This window comes from Myotis brandtii, unplaced genomic scaffold (genome assembly GCF_000412655.1).
Source record: "Myotis brandtii unplaced genomic scaffold, ASM41265v1 scaffold115, whole genome shotgun sequence".
In the NCBI taxonomy this organism is placed as follows: Eukaryota; Metazoa; Chordata; class Mammalia; order Chiroptera; family Vespertilionidae; genus Myotis; species Myotis brandtii.
The window spans coordinates 21142637-21155683 of NW_005353967.1; the positions used below are offsets into that span (position 1 = coordinate 21142637).

At 38.9% G+C, this 13047-nt stretch overlaps 1 pseudogene; it reads left to right on the forward strand.

The window, feature by feature from the left end:
• The first annotated feature begins 11179 nt into the window (after window positions 1–11179).
• On the forward strand, window positions 11180–12761 carry LOC102252727 (annotated as a pseudogene).
• The last annotated feature ends 286 nt before the right edge of the window (window positions 12762–13047 follow it).

Here is a 13047-nt window from a genome sequence, read left to right on the forward strand (position 1 = left end):
TGTTTCTTTGTTATGGGGTGGGGCCACAACATTAGTAACAAAGAAACAGAATTTCCGGAGGATGAGGCCCAGAAATCAGGATTTAAAAAAGATTCCCAGGTGATTCTAATGTGCAGCCAAGGTTGAGAACCACTGTTGTAGACGCTGATTTTAGAGTCTTTTTTTTTTTGGCCTGGCTGTTGACTGTCAGATAGAGTGAGTACCCACGCCTCAAGCCTTCATTCAAAATCCACCTTCTGATTCTTAACATATTATAATGGTTCCGAATGATCCTTTGTTGTCGATCGATCATGTTGTTATAAAGTTACTCTTGCTGCCAAGCAAACAAACAAGCAAACAAAGTCCTGCGTTTTGCAGACACATCAGAGTCACTTAACAAACATAGGCAGCCTTTTGGTTTTAATCTGGAGAATTTATGGTTAGAAACTGTCACCTCATTCCTAATGATGCCAGCAAATCCCAAGAGAATCTCTTCTTCATGGAAGACAAAATGTAGAACATTAAGTGCGAGTTTTCATTCTCAGCCTTTAGCACATAAAAGCCACCACACTTTCTAGAGCCGGAGTCAGTGACTTTACAAAGCCGTTCTCATGAAGGAAAGGGTGACATCAGAAAACCACCAGCATACAATAGGATTCACAGAGGTCGTACGGTTAGGGGCAGCTGCACCTGGGAGAGCATTTATGAGCGAAGAAACGGAAGCTGAGAGAGCTGCAGCAATGTGCCCGGCATGCAGCTAACTGAGGAGGGCAGCGAAGGTAGGAGAGCACCTGGCTTAGCTCAGGGCTCCTGACTGTCCAAAGCAGCTGACCACAAGAGCTAACTGACCCCACAGATCGGTGGTGCTTTTCCATCCCTGTGTAGATGGCCTGCCAAGCCCCAGCCTGGAGATATCAGAATGCAGGTTTTACCTTTTAAAGATTTTTCTTTTTTCAATGAAAAGGAAGGAAACATGGACTTGATCACCTTCAGAATCCTCTCTGAGTAGGTTTCCATCCCATATCAGCATAAGAATTAGATGCATTCAGTTAGGCAAGCATGAAGTTTGCCTTTTATAAAAAGCACAAAAATAACCTTTTTAAGCAAACAAATGAAAGCTTAGGCCACCAAGATGGTCCTCTTACGTAGTTATATAATTATTTCAATGACAATGTTATTATTCCTATCTCTTCTGGCCCTTCTCTTTGGAAAATGCCTATAGAGTTCTTAATACAATATTGGCGGATTAGATTACCGTTCAGTGAATACTTACTCCATTTTCTGTTAACTTCACGGGAGGCATTTATGCAAGTTGTGCTTGGCCACATGACTTGCTTTGAAATGGAGTGCGGGGAAGTAAAAATGTATCAGTTCCAAGCCTAGCCCTTCCAGGCACCACCTGTTCCTGTTCTTGGGAATGTCTGACCTCTGCCATGAGAAGGTTATGTGCCTAAATAGCTGCCCATCAGCATCGGGGTGCCAGACTGAGTTCCCATTTTGCAGAGCCATTCTAGCCTACCTGCAGATTTGCAGCCTGAAGCTGAGCCACCCAGCAGACATGCAGACTCGTGAAGGAGACATTGCTTACTGTTGTATGTCACTGTGGTTAGAGAGTTATACATCAATAACTGATGGTGCCATGCATGAATTTCATTAATATTTTAGGAAATTTATTAAGTTACTAAAAATAGAATTTGTGTTTAGGTTGGGTTGTATTATCTTGAGTTTAAACCGCTGACAAAGTGGTAGTATTACTATATGCTCATATACTTGGTTTCTTGTAAACTTGAGGAATTTAAAAAATATTTTAAGCACAGGTGTGAGAAGTTGGTTTTCCAAAGTGATTATCTGGAAGGGGACAGCTTGTATCTGTATATGTATGTTAGGGATGTTTGATCAAAAAGCAGACACAGTACACAAACTCACTATTGTGTTTTCTTATACATATTATCTCCTATTTACATGTCTTTTGATTATGGTTTCATATCTTTTGTTGGTTTCACACTGATTTTCATTTTAATAGCCCCAGCCTACAACTACTATTCTTATGTCTTCTGAATGGTCTCTTTTTCTTGTGCACAATGAAAATGCCATTTTTTGCTATTATGTTTGAAGAAAAGGCTTCCATTTTCCGTTTCTGTTTAGAGACATCTTTTGAAGATGAGCAGAATGTGAAGCCAGCTTGATTTTTAAAGGTCACGCACAATGCAAGAAAGCTGATTGGGAAGCGTGTGGCAAGTATGATAATGAGAACATCTTCAGAATGTTGGAGTGGGAAGGAAGCCAGGCAGTCTGACCTCCTCATTCTGGAGACGAGAAAATGAAGTGTTTGCCCTGAGTCACACTGCAAGGCAGTGGTCCGGCTTTGGGAAAACTGAGAGCAAGAAGCTCTAAGTGTAAGAAAAGAGAAAAAATGTCCTTCCACCAGAAACAGACCCTCCTACGTGAATTTGAGAGCAAGCAGTTGATTTGGGAGGGGAAAGCTGGCTCTCAGGCAGAGCTTCGCCTCAGTAGGACGTTAGGACATGGTCAGCTTGTGACGGATGCTGGGATGGTGAGTGCCGGCTGGAGGGATGCAGGTGAGGCACAGAGAGCCAGGGCACTTCACTGTTCTGAACATCAGAGGCAGCTGGGAGCCTTTTCATTGTAGGAGACGAATCCCAGGCAGAGGGTGAGGTGATTTAAAGTATTTCAGGTTGAAATACTTTCTGTGTTTGGAGCCCATAAACAGTTCATGAAAGAAGTACTTCAAGGGAATGCTAGATCATAGCCCATGTTAAGGATTTTTTATATTTGCATTTTTGAGAGATTTTGGTCTATAGTTTTTTCCTTCTGTTTTCTTTTTCTCCCCGCCCCCCCCCCCTTTCCTTCAACCCCCATTTTTGTCAGTCTGGAACAAGTCTTCATTTTCATAACCTTGCCACTTTGAAGGTCACAGGTCAGTTATTTCTCAGTTTGGGTTTGCCTGCTACCTTATCATAGCTACATTAAGTTTATGCATCTTCGGCAGGGATATTAAGGATGATGCTGGGCATCTTACCTAGTGGTGCACAGTTCGATATGTCCCATTTTTGATGATGTTCATTTTTGTCATTTCATTAAAATGGTGTCTCCAAGCTTTTCTCCTGAAAATTTTCCCATTTGTAGTTAATAAACATTTTGTGTGGAGGTACATTGGAATTATGTAAATACTCATTCCTCAATAAATTTTTGATTTGTTCATTAATTTATTTTTATTTCCATGAATCCATGGTTTCTTATTTTATTCACAGGCATGCCCACTCACAGCGGTACTAGACTTGGCCATGACCCTGCAGCGAGGCCGAGCCTGTGGCTTATGTGAGTGAAGGGCACAGGTCTCACATGGCAGAGCAGCAGGGGCGGCACCCACAGGGCAGTGCTGTACCCCGAGGGACACTCGGCCAGGGCGTAGTTCCTGGAAAGCTAAAACGAATCTGGGGATCTTGATTCTTTAATTCAGGAAGAGGAATTTCCTGGTGGCAAATGGATAATATTTATCCCCATTAGAAAGCATCAATCTGCCCTGAAGAGACCGTCAGATTACATTTTAGGGATGAAACAAGATTAGTTCTGACAGGTATATAGATCCTCAAAGAATGTGCAATAACTCCTCATACAACAGCCTAAAAACATTCTTTCTGACAGTTTGACATTTTGTAAAAAGGCTTTATGATTGAGCATGATAATATACTGCCTTAAGTTTTATAATTGTTTAATACAAGCATGATTTTTTTCTTCAAAGTGATTAATCTTTTTTTTTGTTATTTTTTTTTATTTTTTTAATTGTTTTATTGCTTAAAGTATTACAAAGAGTATTACATATGTCTCCTTTTCCCCCCCGCCCTTGACAATGCCCTGGCCTCCCCTATCCCCCAGTGTCTTATGTCCATTGGCTATGCTTATATGCATGCATACAAGTCCTTCGGTTGATCTCTTACCCCTCTCCCTCCTGTATCTATTATTGTTCAGAAGTTTATAATGGTCTTTATTATCCATGAATGAGTGAGATCATGTGGTATTTTTCCTTCATTGACTGGCTTATTTCGCAACGCAAATTATTTTGAAAGTCTAATATTGTATTGACCAGACACTGGGCTAAGCATAAGGGAAGGCTCCTGTTCTCAGGGAACTCTTAGTCTGGTGGGGAAGACAGATGAACAAACCAGCAGTGTGATGTGGTCAGGGCGTATCAAAACATACAGCACGCAGTACCCTGGGAATACAGAGGGAGGCTCTCCTCCACCTGGCCATCCCCAGACAGTCTTCCTCACTCTGTCAATCAAGCAGCAGGACCTAAGCATCCTAAGCAAAGGGAAGTGCTTTAGGGCTCCCAGAATTGACTAGATATGAAAAGCCAGGCAGTGGGCAGGAGCACAGACTATGCAGCAGGGCTGGGAACCACAGCAAAAGTTGCTTATGAAGATGCTGGTATGGTCCTGTCCCTGCTCCTTCCTTCCTTGTGGAACTGGGTCAAGATGGAAAGTCTCAGGAGAGAGCATCCACCTGGCTAAGCTTAAATACTGTGTCTACCCATGACCCTAGGGCTGGGGAAGGGAAGGACACAGGGAGGGGTGAAATCTGTTCCTCTCAGTTTCAGCAGAGATGAGATGGGTGGCTGGCATTATCTTCTAAGATTAAACACAGAGGGAGAGAACTTATTCCTTAAAAGGAAAGTGAGTTCTAATTAGAAATGGAGAATAGAAGCTAGACACATTTTAAAAATTACTAATGACTCTTATAAGGCATGGGAAGACTATGGCTCAGTGGTTGAGCATCAACCTATGAACCAGGAGGTCATGGTTCAATTCCTGGTCAGGGCACACGCCCGGGTTGTGGGCTTGATCCCCAGTGGGGGGCATGTAGGAGGCAACTGATCAATAACTCTCCCTCATCATTGATGTTTCTCTCCCTCTTTTCCTCACTTTTCCTCTCTGAAATAAATAAAGATATATTTTAAAAAAGAATTATTTTCTACTGTGTGATTGATTCCCTTAATACATTTTAACAATATTCATATTTAATTAAAAATAACTTTACATTAGATGGCCATATTTTTTAGGTCAGAAAAATGTTGGAACTAATAAAGACAAATGTTTTTGCTTTGTTTTATTTTGTTAATCCTCATCTGAGGACATTTTTCCATTGAATTTTAGAGAGAGTGAAAGGGAGGGGGAGATACAGACAGAGAGAAACTTCGATGTGAGAGAGACACATTGATTGGTTGATTGGTTGCCTCCAGCACACACCCTGACCAGGGCTGGGGATCGAGCCTGCAACCAAGGTACATGTCCTTGACCAGAATCGAACCCGGGACCCTTTAGTCCACAGGGGCTGATGCTCTATCTACTGAGACAAACCAGCTAGGGCAGGAGTTCAATATTTTGATTCCCGATCAGGACACATGTCTGGTTTGCAGGCCCGATCTACAGTAGGGGGTGTGCAGGAGGTAGCCCATCAATGTTTCTCTCTCATCTCTCTCTCTCTCTCTCTCTCTCTCTCTCTCTCTCCCCCTTCCTCTCATAAATCAATAAAACATATTTAAAACAAAACAAAAACTTCAGCATGCAAATCTTTTCAGAGAGTCTGTTTCCAGGGGATATCCCGCTTGTAGACAGATTTGATTAGGAGGAAGAATCCTGTGGGGGATCAAATCAATTTAATGGCCAAGAGTTTTAGGTTTCCATGGCTAAACACAACTGTACAATAACCTATTGTGATCTTCTCCTCTGAGTTTGGGGTAATGTATTATGCAGTATAGGATCCAGCGTAGGACATATTCAACGAAGAGAATATGTTCTTCATTGCAAGCCTGTCCCTAAAAATTGTGGATCTTAGAGCAAGAGTCCAAATGGAGGCCCACGCACATGTCTAAATATTTAAGGTTATAAGTACGTGAGCAAATTGTTAAATAAACTCTATTCTGTCCTCCCATCCAAAAAAAAAATACATTCATGATGACAAAATAGGAAGTTGGCAAAATAGAAAACTCAATTTATTAGTACACATATCTGTTCTGTTGATGGGCTGGTGCTGTTTGGATGAGAAGTTTACCCAGCTGCTATGTGCCACCATTACAAATACTGTCCTAATTTCCAAGTACCTCCTGAGTCAGGAAATAGAACATGAAAAAAAGGAATGGAAAAGGAAGACAGTACCCTTGGGAAATACCTTGGTATGCAGTAGAATACTTAAAGTTTCAAGTTTTTAGTCAGCCAGTGTACCTTGTTGACTGAAACAGAGCATAACTTTAATATTTTTCAATTTGAAAAAGGAAACTTAACAGTTTGTTTTAAGAAAAATATGATATGTATTTTGGCATTTAAAATAAACAATAAATTTTTACTCATATAGTAGAATCAAGCTAAGAATTGTTTTCCTTGTAATATTTCTAATTATAATAGAGATTCATTAGATTTTGTTATTATTAGTAATTATAGCAACATTTATTGTTATGTGTGCCAAGCAATATATAAAGTGATATATATGCATCATTTCATGTAATTGTCACAGGATTGGTATAGGTACTATTAATAATTCCCATTTTATAGCATTTTATACTTGAGAAAATAAGCCCAAGCTAAGTACCTTGTCCAAAGTCACATAGTGGGAAATGGTAGAACGAGGAATTGAATCTGAGAAATCTGACTGCAGAGTCAACCTAATACTTGCAATCATGATTATACTTTTCTAGATATATTGTACTATTTTATTTATTACTAGAGGCCTGGTGCATGAAATTCGTGCATGGGGCGGGGGGGTCCCCTCAGCCCAGCCTGCACCCTCTCCAATCTGGGACATCCCTCTCACAATCTGGGACCACTGGCTCCTAACTGCTTACCTGCCTGCCTTCCTGATCACCCCAAACTACCCCCCCTGCTGGTCTGGTCACCCCCAACTGCCCTTCCCTGCTGGCCCAGTCACCCCTAACTGCTCTTCCTTGCCAGCCTGGTCACCCGTAATCTGCCATCCTGGTCACCCCCAACTGCCCCCCCCCGTGGGCCTGGTCGCCCCACACAGCCTGCTGTTTGGTTGTTTGGTCTCCCCTCACTAACCACCCTGGTGGCCTGTTCACCCCACACAGCCTGCTGCTCAGTCCTTTGGTCACCCCTCACTGACCCCCCTGCTGGCCTGGTCGCCCCACGCAGCCTATTCTGTCGTCCATTCGGTTGCAATGGTCGCTTAGGCTTTTATATATATAGATACTTTATGTTATCATAATTACATTCTTATTTTTATAGTCAATCTGAAATTAATTTCATCCTTAGAGTTTGTTTTATTAAGCAACTATAACTTCAGAAATTCAGCATAGTTTATCAAAATGTTTGCAAAATAAAACTTTATTCTAAAATGTACCTCAAAATGCAAGACACAAGTACCACTGAAAAAGGTAAATGCATATATATAGACAATGGTGCAAGTTAAAAAATATGTTAGCCTTTTAAGAAGTCTTCACCAATAAAACCCAACATAAGGATTTTTTTCTGTTTCAAACAATTTAAATTATATAAAAAAAGAAACTCTAGCATAATTCCAAAAACAGTCAAAAACAAAACTATACAAAACTGAATCCAAGTACAAAAACAACATATATATGTACATTTGTTGAATCTGCACAGATATATAGAGTGCATCAAATTAATTGTAGTCTAATTCAGGACAAATTGTACATCAACTAAACAAAAAGATCCCCAACAAATCATAGAATGATAAATGAAGATTTTAAAAAATGGCTGTCAAAGGATTTATTTCCAAAATCTCCCATATAATCTGGCAACTGTCTCCTCTTTCTCCTCCCTACCTCCAAAATATATGATTTTGTTTACTCTGATGTTAACCATTGCATGGCTTATTAAGACTTTGGCTATTTTAATTAAGACCTTTTCATTATATTTGCTTTCCTGCAACATTTTTTTCATCAATATGTCTTCTACATTCATATTCAATCAGATACTAAAATCTCATTGCTACATCAGTGTATTATTATGGTAGCTTTCTTCCCTCAAGTGGACATTTAAAGTTCTCGGCAAATTAATGAAAAAGTATAATAGACAACCTCTACAGAAAATGACTTCATAAAAATAAATTTTTATACTTTCTCAGTTCTTGAAATATTATTAGTTACCAAGTCAGAGTTTTAGAGCTTAGATTTAATAAAAGTTCAGAATGTAGTTAAGAGGACAAAAGTTAGAACTATAAAGATGTAGGCAAATATTTTTTATTCTTGTTAAATATGTGAATGGGTTTAATTGATTGGGCAGGGGACATATTTAATCATATCACCTTCAACTCTCATCACCTCTTGTTTCTTTCTTTTAAATAATTGCTTCTTTCTTTAAGAATCTAAAATTATCTGAGAAGATTGATATTATTAGACTATTTCTCTGGCATTTTCAATGAGAACTCTGTTAACATAGGCAAGTAAACTAAACAATAGTGGTAAATTTTCAGAAAAATCAGGCCCCCAAACTTGCTCTTATTGGAAGGGAAAAAAAAAGATTTAAAAATTATTTTTCAGATTGTTTCTCTACTTCAATACAATCTTCTAACTATTAACAAGATCTTATTTTTGACATCAACAGTGCTAGATATAGCATTATTAGTAGTATTATCAAAATGTAATAGAATTAAGAAGATATATTTTATTGTTGTTACGTCTTTGAGAAATTTATGGTGCGTAGACATTTTTCAACTCAATATTCTTATTTTAGAGGTGAACAAACTGAGGGTCAGAGAGAACATAAATAATGTGTTTAGAGTTATATAGTGACAGCAGGATTGGCCTGGTTCTGTCTGATGATACAGTGGTCTGTCACTCTGTGATACTATCTAAACTGCTAATAAGAGGTCTTTTATTTCTTAATTTTAAAAGATTAAATATAACTTAATAAGCAAAGGTAATAAAACTTTGAAAGGCAATATTTGAGTTGCTTTTTTCATTTGTTTGTTTTTGTTAGAGGTTATACATATTCCTTATTAGGAATATATCTCAATTTTCTGTTTGGGGTCAAACAGGCAATAAAAGCAAAATAATTGAGATTATATCAAGCTAAAAAGCTTCTCCAGAGCAAAAGAAATAATCAACAAAATAAAAAAGCAAGCTATGGAATGGGACAAAATATTTTCAAACCATATTTTATCTGATAAGGTGTTAATATCCAAAATATAAAAGGAACTCCTACAACTCAACAGCAAAAATACTGATAACCCAATTAGAAAGTGAGCAGAGAACCTGAATAATTATGTTTCCAAAGAAGACATACAATAACAGGTATATGAAAAGGTACTCAATCTCATTTTTCATCAGGAAAATGCAAATCAAAACTACGAGATAGTAGAATCTGTTAGGATATCACTTATTAAAAAAGCAAAAGATGAGTGTTGACAAAAATGTGGAGAGAAGGGAACCCTTATATACTGTTAATGAGAATGTAAATTGGTAAAGAATTATGGAAAACAGTATTTAGGTTAAATAGAACTACCATATATTAAAATTAAAAATAGAACTACCATATCATCACGGTATTATCCATGGGAGTTGAAATCAGGATCTCAAAGAGACACTTGCATTTTCATATTCACTCAAGCATTATTCACAATAGCTAAGATATGAAAATAACCTAAGTGTCTATCCATGAATAAATAGATAAGGAAAATGTGGTACATACATACAATGACCATTATTCAGTCTTAAAAAAGAGGAAATCCTGGCATTTGCAAAAACATGGATGAACCTGAAGGACATTAAGCTAAGTAAAATAATCCAGAGACAGAAAGACAAATGCTGCATTGTTTTAATTGTGTGTGGAATTTAAAATAGTCAAATCCATAGAAACAAAGAGTATTATGTTGATTGCCAGTGGTTGGGCAGAGGGGAAAATGAGGAGGTGATGTTCAAAGGGTATAAAGTTTTGAGTACCAAAGATGAATAAGTTCTGGATATCTAATATACAGCATAGTGTCTATAGCTAACAATACTGTGTTATATACTAAAATTTTTCTAAAAGGGTAGGTCTTATGTTAAGTTTTCTTAACACTAAATATGTTACTACACATTTATAATACTTGAACAAAGCTCATTTATAAAATGTTAATAACATTTGTCTCAGTGTTATAATATGATATGTAGCCTAAAGAAGCAGAACTCAGGATCTTCAAGAATCATATGCTTACCTAATGACATGCTTAACATGTATCAGTAGAAGCCAGCAATCATGTTTAATAAACAAAATACAGTCAACTCATTGCTGAGCTTTTATTTTCTACTAGAGGCCTGATGCACGAAATTCACACAAGGGATTCGGCCCTCGCAGCCCCTCACAGCCTTGGCTGGCCCTCGCAGCCCCGGCTTCGCCTGAAAGGTCGTCCGGAAGGTCGTTTGGCTGTTCGGTCTAATTAGCATATATTAGCTCTTTATTATATAGGATTAGTCATAAAACTCTTTGTTTCTTTTCTTAAAAGCTGCTAAAACCCAGATAGTGAAGTTAAAAAAAAAAGTCCCCCCCAAAAAAACCACGCTAACACAACATGAACTATAAATTCCTAAAAACATTTTAATAAAGAATTAGAAGTTGGAAGTAAAGTTAACAATTAGCTTACGAGTTTTGTGGTTGTCTATGGGAACTGACAGAGACTGGGGAGTTGGTACAGGGCAAGCAGTGGTGTGGTTCATTCTAAGGAGCTGCTAACATGAGCTATATTGACTGGAGGAATCACCTTCTGCTGATACAGTGATAAGTGTTTACTAACAGTGCTCCTACAATAGGCCTCCAGGGACCACTGGGGAGGGGTACTAGCAGGAACAGATTGAGAAAGATTACTGCTAACTTGATTGGATGAACGATGAATCTTATGGTAAAGCTACTCAGTACAGTTTTTCCCAAAGCAAAATATCTTGAAAGATTGCTTAATGGACAAATGAATTCTTTTATCAAAAAATTCATTACAGGAAATATTACAGAAATTGTGAGATGCCATTACTACTTTCCGTAGGAGCTTAAGATCTGTATTGACTTGGCTTTTGAGTCTTTTTTGTCTTAATAATGTTCCTCAAAAGATTGGACTCTGTTCTTCCCAGTGCTTAAGTCACTCCTTGAGGAATAAAGTAGGTGTTTCAAGAGTCACATTAATTCTTATAAGTACCGCGCGCTAACCGATTGCGCCACTGGAGCTCCGAGTCACATTAATTCTTTTAAGCTAGTAGCTACTTATGAAGGCACATTAACTTTTTAATAATTCTAAATAGTACCTTAACTACAAAGGCAAACTGTAGGTACTAGAGATAAGAGGACTCCCAAATTCTCTCTAGAGAATTGGGGGGCGGGAGGAGGAAGAAAGAGAGGAAATTTAAGGCAATTCAACTCACGAAAATTATGTGAATTTGGCTAGGGGCTCCCGGCTACACAGAGTCAGGTGGGGCACAGAGGGTTGCAGTGTTGTGGCCTCGGTGGCTAGTGTGTAGTTGAGTCAGTTGTGAGATTGGATCCAGAGCTGCTGACTCAGCGGGTGGCCCACAACCCAGGGACATGGCTGCAAGTGTCTGGGTGCTGGAGCCATGACCTGGCCTCATCAGAGTTCGGCTGAGCTGCCGCTGCCGTTGTCTCCATCTCCAGCCAGCTGTCCTCTGATGGTGTCCACCTCTGCGGCCATGGCGAAGCATGAGCAGATCCTGGTCCTCGCCCCTCCCAGACCTCAAATTCAAAGGCTTCTTCACAAATGTAGTCACTACAAATCTTAAGTTGTGAAATCCATCATATAGAAAAGTATGCTTCAAAGTGAAGACTACAGCACCTTTTGGGTACTGCGTGAGGCCCAACAGTGGGATTATTGACCCGGGGTTGACTGTGACTGCTTCAGTAATGCTACAGCCTTTTGACTATGATCCCAATGAAAAGAATAAACACAAGTTTATGGTGCAGACAATTTTTGCTCCACCAAACATTTCAGATATGGAAGCTGTGTGGAAAGAGGCAAACCTGATGAGTTACTGGATTCTAAATTGAGATGTTTTTGAAATGCCCAATGAAAATGATAAATTGAATGACATGGAACCTGGCAAAGCTGTTCCTCTGAATCCATCTAAATCAGACGGACTCACACCAAAATCACAAAGTTTCACTCAATGACACTGAAACTGGGAAGCTCATGGAAGAGTGTAAAAGACTTCAGGGAGAAATGATGAAGCTCTCAGAAGAAAATCGACATCTGAGATGAAGGCTTAAGGCTCAGAAAGGTAGCAGCCTCAGATAAGCCTGGATTAACCTCAACTGCATCCTTCAGAGATGATGTTGCTAGTCCTTTTCCTTCACCTCTTGCTGTAATTGTGGCCATTTTCATTGGATTCTTTCTAGGGAAAATCATCTGGTAGGTTGAAGCATGCAGAGTGCTATTTTTTTTATTTTTCTCTTGACCAGAAAAAGATATGCTTACCTACCATTTCATTGGCAGTATGGCCCACGGTGACCACTTTTTCGTGTGTGTACAGTGTCATATAGGCTTTGCTTTTCTCTTATGGTTAGAAAACAAATAAGTAAAAAACAACTGTTCAGCTACTGGAGTAAGTATATATTACCAGACCATCACTAACAGATGTCAGTCCTTTATGAAATTCATAAGGAATTGTTTTTTCTTTGTGGTTTTAATAAGAGTTCAAGAATTATTCAGTCTTCTAAATGTTATTTTAATAAACCCTTTAAAATTTATCTGTTGCTGTTACATCTTGAAATATGATTTTTTATTGTTGTTGTTAATCCTCACTCAAGGATATTTTTTCTATTGATTTTTAGAGAGTGAAAAGGATGGGGAGAGACAGAGAGAAACACTGATATGAGAGAAACACATCAATTGGTTGCCTCCTGCACACATACCAACTGGGGCCAGGGATTGAACCTGCAACCAAGGCATGTGCCCTGAACCGGAATTGAACCCCGGACCCTTCAATCCATGGGCTGCCGCTCTATCCACTGAGCTAAACATGCTAGGGCTATATGATTTATTTGGATTGCTAATCTCACTCATTCAAGAAGTGCCAAAAGGTAGTCTGTGGGGAAA